General features: G+C 39.8%; 1 protein-coding gene across 8 annotated transcripts in view; it reads left to right on the top strand.

Moving 5' to 3' along the window:
* Positions 1 to 2,838: 2,838 nt before the first annotated feature.
* The window catches only part of fat3a (FAT atypical cadherin 3a), a 207,761-nt gene continuing 203,646 nt past the window's right edge, over positions 2,839 to 6,953 (top strand). For all 8 annotated transcript variants that reach the window (XM_086034902.1, XM_086034900.1, XM_086034897.1 and 5 more), the window contains exon 1: positions 2,839 to 2,933. The gene's annotated coding sequence lies outside the window, so the exon portion shown is untranslated. The remainder of the gene's footprint in view (positions 2,934 to 6,953) is intronic.

Genomic DNA, 6,953 nt, shown 5'->3' with positions numbered 1-6,953 from the left:
ATGTTACCAAAAAAAAAAAAAAGATATGTCTCATTCATAGCATGAACAAGTGCATCTTAACATTTGATTGGAACTGTATATATTTAATTATGAAGTCGATTGGAGACTTGATTTACAGCCAATAATGCGAGTAATAATGGCTGGCTGTCTCTATGTGTCGGTCATATAATCAGTCATGGGACATGTGAACTACTATGCCTCTGTATGAAATCCAGTCGTGAGTGTATACAGTACATACAGTAAACGTCCAATGCCATATACATTCTCCTGGTTTAAACAGGTATCATATAAAATGACTAATCACTAATTTGTGTTAGATGGTGAAAACTGAAATATAAAACAAACGTTAAAATCTCATGTAATGAATACAAAATTATAACAAGCAGACAGGCATCAGAGCACTTGTCATTCCAAATAAGAGAGACGTTTATTAATGGTTGGTTACTATGACCTCAGTAGGCACAGAACCAGCTATGTCAAACATGACATGGTCATAAAAGACATCTTTCTGCAACATTTGCTGAAAATAATGATTGCGGGGACGAAATCGGATTCAAAGGTCACTTCCCTTCTCCATGTTTTTATATAGCAGAGCTATTTAAAGATCAACAACTGGCTGAGCATTCATAAATCCTGATTGGAAAAGGTCGGTTGGGATGATCATGAAAAATAAATTGCGCCAAGTATGTGCTGTCCTTTTTGTTAAAGTGATTGAAGGGGACAATAAAAGGAAGGCAGGGCATAACTCCTGCATTGGATGGAGTCCTTGACAACAGTGTCTTGTGACTTCAGATTTATGAGACATATCGGTAAGGCCTGCAGATGGCAAGGTCTGTCAATATGTTGAACCCCTAACACACAGCGGAACTTGCAAAGTGAATGCAGTGTCACGTTCTATTCACAAGATAACACAATCATTCTGCTCCTTGCCATGAATATCATGTGAATGAGAATACTGCCCCTCACATTGTAACCCCAGTTTTAGGAAGATGCTGATCAAATGATAACATTTACTCTTAGGGCTGATGGAAATTACATTTCGTATTTTTTTTCCCTTCTAAATCAGTTTCTGGAATTGTAATGAAGAATCGTATTGATTTGCTCTGACAATCGACTGCTTTCAGACTTAATTTTCTGACTGATTTCTTGTTTCTATTGTTGTCAATTAGCTAATTAACTTAGTCATATTATTCTACTATTTCTTCTTCACATGACAAGAAGCTTCAGACTTCATTTGTTGAAAATAAAATAAATAGGTTAAATGCCTGCATAGGCTTCTTAATCTGTTTTTTTTTTTTTTTTGGTCCACCTGTCTCCAGCACTGAATTCAAAACTCTCCTTACCAAAAATGTAGCAAACATGCATTTTTGCATAGGGAATATTAGAACTGCCTTAAACCTCACACATTGATCAGTATTCATTGCATCTATGTCACTAACTAAAGTTATACGTTTGTAAGTAGCCCCAATTGATAAACTTTGCTTTTTGTATCCCCTCTGAACATAAGGCTGCTTAGCCGCTAATCATAAATATTAAAGTAAAGTCAACTCAAATATATTTTTTTTAAGAATATGTTCTATGCAGAGGTCGCTGATGGTGTAGTGGTTTACTTGCCTGAGTTGTGTGTGGGCAGCATAAGATCGGTTCCCACTGTGTCTGTGTCCACAGAATGACTGCGTCTATGTGTGCCCTGCGACTGACTGGCGACTAGTTCAGGGCGAAGTCCGCCTTTTGCCCATGGTCAGCTGGGATAGGCTCCAGCACCTCCCCGCGACCCTGTACAGGATAAGCGGCGAGGAAGATGATGATGATGATGATGATGATGATGATGTTCTATGCACGCCCACTAGTTGAAACAAACAAACAACAGCATTCTGATTAATATTGTATTTGTGGAATATTAGTTAAGCAACAAAATCCGCCCGGTTTTAACCATCTCTGGGGGGCGGCCATTTTGTCACTTCTGTCAACTGAAAATGACATCACAGTTGTTCAGGGCTTAGGTAACCGCCAATCACAGCTCACCTGTTTTCTGGAGCTGAGACATGATTGGTTGTTAACTGAACCCTGGGCAACTGTGATGTCATTTTCAGTCGACAGAAGTGTCATTTTCAGTCGACAGAAGTGACAAAATGGCCGCCTCCCAGAGATGGCTAAAAAGGGGTGGATTTTGGTGCTTTACTCATATTCCACAAACATAATATTAATCAGAATGCTTTGTTTCAACTCGTGGGCCTGCATAAAACATATTCTTGAAAAAAATGTTTTAGTTGACTTTCACTTTAAGCATACACCCACTTGCATTGAGTATAGAAGCAAAACCAGAATCTTTTTGAATAAAATGCTTTTGGCAAAACATGAAATTAATTTCAATGTATACTGGAAATATACTGCTTGCAAAAATTTAAATTGCTGCAAACCTTAGTTAAGTACACGTTTCAATGTTTCTTTCAATATCAACTTTGTCACTGGCCAATTAGCCCTTTGTTCTGTCAATCAGAATAAATGAATAAACTCACAAAGTAGTCAACAATGTAGTTTGAGCACACCCTTACATTTTTGTGTATTTCTATCGATCTGACTACCGTGGGTGACGTAATATCACAGGATAAATTAACAAACTTTCTATAAGATGGATGATAAATGCGTTTGGTGGATGGATAAAATACAGATCATGTCATTGTTTTGTAATGGACACGTATTTTGAGTTGAATTGAGTTGATTGAAATAGTAGTATGTTGGTTCTCCGGCAGGCTGTGCTGTGCCCGCGCACGACACGGCCCTGTCATGAGCGCGCGGAAGCAGCAGAGGAGAACGCTCGCAGCGGTGCAGCCACTCGGTGGGCAGTCGGCGTGCATTACAGTTGGACCGGTGTGGATGGTATACATAAGTAAGAAGGACTTTTCCACAGGGATATTCCGCAGCATGTACAGGTAAGTCCCGCGCATTTCGCCGCATTTGTTGCTCACATAACCCATGCGAAGTTCGAAACATGCACGCAAACGTGCGGTGAGCATGAATGAGGAGCAACGCGGATTTCTGCAACCGGTGATGCGATTTTTAAAAAAATGAAATAAATCTATGTGCTGGACACGAAGAATGACCAAGCGCATGATGCACCTCTCATACTAGAAATGAAGTCCTGCAGCAGTATGTGTCCTGAATAACAGGGTGGAGGGAGGAAGAGCATATGAGAGGTGATTGCTGATGATGGTTGAGCTGCATGGAGCTTCAGTCTTAGGCGCGTGGGACTGTCCGAGTCCGGGCCACGTCCATGTGTTTTTGTTTTTCAATTACAAAAACAATTAGGCCTTGTGGAATTGTTATAGTCACACGTGTAGGATTGCTCAAATTGAGAGTATTCCACAGAGGCAGGTGTGTGTTCAATACTCGACTCCAAATCATTTGCTTAAAAAAAAAAAAAACGTCGTAGCATACACACGGTGTCTTGATGTCAATTAATTTCCACACTCAACCTTCAAATGGAGGGGGAACTCTTGGTCATAGTGATTCCTGCAAGATTGCATTTGGCTGCAGACAAGCATGTGGAAGCAACAACTGGGGCTGGAATAAAATGTCCCATGGATCACCATCATGAAGGTTACCACCAGTCATTAGAGGGCTGTTCTGGCGGGGTCGACAATATTCACAGTCTGGTTTCTGCTAAAGCCATCAGGATGCATGAGACCAATTTCAGATGTGACCAAAGTGGTTATTTAGTTTACAGCCTGGCTTTCTCTGATTACAACATAGATCACACACACGCACACACATATCTGTGCATACACATCTGCTGCTTTATGTGTTGAGCGTCATCTTCTCACCTTTCAGCTGGCAGGCAGCCAAACAACTGCACAGCTGTATTGCTGCTTGGTGGGCCTGTGTTTACAGCTCCTCCTCATTTCGGTCCCTATCACCTCCTCCTCTACCAACCTATCACCTCTTATCCTTGCACCTCCTTTATCACCGCTCTCGCTTTCAACAGCTTTGCATAGGCGGGGCTGAAGATCAGCCCGGCTCACTGTAGACGCGCGTCCATGCAGTAGCCTACATAATATTTCTAGCACGTAACTAGAATAGAGCCTGCAGGTGTTTATCATTCCGCCAAATTAATTTTTAACCACATTTGATTTCTTGGAACATTTAGTTTATTCCAGTTTGACATATTGGGAAATGAGCACATACGTGTTAGTTATTACATAATGCAGTAATATATGATATAAAAACGTATCAACTGCGTGGACTGTTTTTTTAATAGAGCACAGTAAGTACACCTTTTTAAAAAGCAGAAACTCTACATTTTGTTCTGTGGAATGTGTCGACACTTTGATGCTTAAAGTGGAAATCAACCCAAACACATTTTTTTTCAAGAATATGTTCTCAGCAGGCCCACTAGTTGAAACACGGCATTCTGGTTAATATTGCGTTTATGGAATATGAGTTAAGCAGCAAAATCCACAGCTTTTTAGCCATCTCAGGGGGCAGCCATTTTGTCACTTCTGTCGACTGAAAATGACATCACAACTGTTCGGGGCTCAAGTAACAACCAATCACCGCTGACCTGTTTTCTGAAGCTGAGCCGTGATTGGTCGTGACCTGAGCCCTGAGCAGTTGTGATGTCATTTTCAGTCGACAGAAGTGACAAAAAGGCTGCCCACGGAGATGGCTAAAAATGGGTGGATTAACTCTTATTCCATAAAAGCAATATTTATCAGAATGCCTTGTTTCAAGTAGTGGGCTTGCATAGAACATATTCTTGAAAAAATATGTTTGGGTTGACTTCCCTTTAAGTGGGGCATCAAGATTTTTATCACATAGTCATATTTTGTGAAATAGCTATGACAAGGTTTGCAACTAACGACTATTTTAGTAACCGATTAATCTGTCAATTATTTTCCTGCAATAATTGATGAATCGGTTTAAAAACATGTTTAATATATCCATTCTGTTAATAAATAACATGACATTCTTTGAAATTGAAAATGCACAAACATAAATTATTCAGGATTCGATTTGGTCTCGGCATGTCAGAAAACAGGCAAAAATGTTGATCATTGTTTTTCCACAGGAAAAGGAAATGTTTTATTTTGAGACACACAAAGATATCAGTCTGTTTCCATTATGTACGCCAGAAATCGGATATTTATTCTGATGAGATGCTGAAATTCTGAGGATTTGGCCAATTTTAAATTGAAATGTTTTCTAAAAGATTAATTGATTATCAAAATTTATTATCAATTCATTTGATAGTGATTAGTTGTCAATTTGTTATCTCTAGATTTGGATGATGTAGTGGAGCAAGGGTTTTCTCTCCACCTTTCTTTGTGGCTGGTCATATTTAACAGTACTGAGTGTAGAGTGCACCCATCCATCCATTTTTGACTAATTATCATGTTCAGGGGTCAGCAAGCAGCTGGAGTCTATCCCAAGAGGAAAGTGTAATCATTTTTTAAATAGCAAAGAAATTGCCTGCATGATATCACAAATGTAGCAATGTTGCATTGTCTTAACGTTTATGCAAATAGTACTGCAAAATTGAGACAATGTTTCTTTTATATATACTTTGTGTTCACTTACATTAGACATACTCATTAATATGAACCAAATTGGTTGTTAAAATAATGCTACATAAGGAAACTTTAATTTAAAAAAAAAAGATTCAACATCTTCCAGACATTCCAAAAATATTCCTTGTTGTACTGTACATTTTTTTTTACATTGTATTGAATTGAGGGCAGCTTGGTTTTTAAGTGGTTAGCATGTAAGCCTCACATTTCTGAGGTTTGGGTTTAGTAACTCTCCTCCAGCCTTCCTGTATGTTTTTTAAATGTTTTCCTTGTTCTTTTAGTTTTCTGGTTCTCTGGATTCCTTCCACATTGCAGTAACATGCATGTCAGGTTAAATGAAGAAGCTAAATTGTCCACAGTGTGACTGCGAGTGTCAATGGTTCTTCCGTCGGTACTGGAATGCTCTGTGACCAGTCCATCTATGTGTGTGGGTGTGTATATATTAGGGCTGTCAAGAGGTATTAAAACTTGAGGGATGAATTCATTCTGATCTGTAATTAATTTATCTAATTAATCTATTTTTGAATCTCACTTAAAAATAGCTGAGAAAAGCCCCAAAGCCCCTCATTGTCTGTATGCATGTATCTGTATTTATTTATGATGTGTATCTTTTTCATCCCGACTGAAGCGGCTACCACCGAGGCTGGCCCACAACCGTCGGGCCAGGTGACTGTAGAGCACACAGTCAAAGTCAAGGCCCGCGAGCCACATCCGGCCCGGAGAAGGTTTTCTACGGGCCCTGGGATGACATTGCTTTATTATTAGATCCGGCCCGCAGCCCGCAGCAAGCCGGTGTGGGTAGCAGATGTGATGACGTCACGCTTTAAAATATATTGTAGCGTCTTCCAAGAACACAGACGTAGTTTAATTATCACGTTTTTATTAGTCCAACCGGCTACTGTGGGCCACAGCCGACGCAAATACAGTACGACAACCGTTCAGTCTAAAAAGAGCAATGGCTCTCCTCTTCGTCCACCTCCGCTACTCTTGCTTGCACGCCCTACCATCCAGCGAGCTGCACGATGCATGCATTAACCTCGGAAACAACACAACTTGGCAAGACCAAGACACAAATTCGACCACAACACAGATAACCCGATTCGTTACACTATTTCTGTAATATATTTCTTTGCATCTATGATTGCCACATCCTGGCTGTTGTTATAACGAACATTACCGCTACTTTAGCGAGGATCGTCCTTCTGTCGTCTATGTGCCGACTGAAGACTACTTCACATCACTTTTCGTGGCTTTCAGAATTGGATTGTGGTGAAAAGTTATTCGGAGTAAAACACGCTTTATTGAGAAATACTTAATGTTAGAAATTTCACGTTGTTTTATTATTAGTAATTGTTGGCATTTGATAAATTCATTGAGTTTCGATGT

Source organism: Filicampus tigris, chromosome 7 (genome assembly GCF_054856515.1).
Source record: "Filicampus tigris isolate MCC_2025a chromosome 7, RoL_Ftig_1.0, whole genome shotgun sequence".
Lineage (NCBI taxonomy): Eukaryota > Metazoa > Chordata > Actinopteri > Syngnathiformes > Syngnathidae > Filicampus > Filicampus tigris.
The sequence above is the reverse complement of the archived record's forward strand: the minus strand, read 5'-3'. Positions and strand labels throughout refer to the sequence as shown.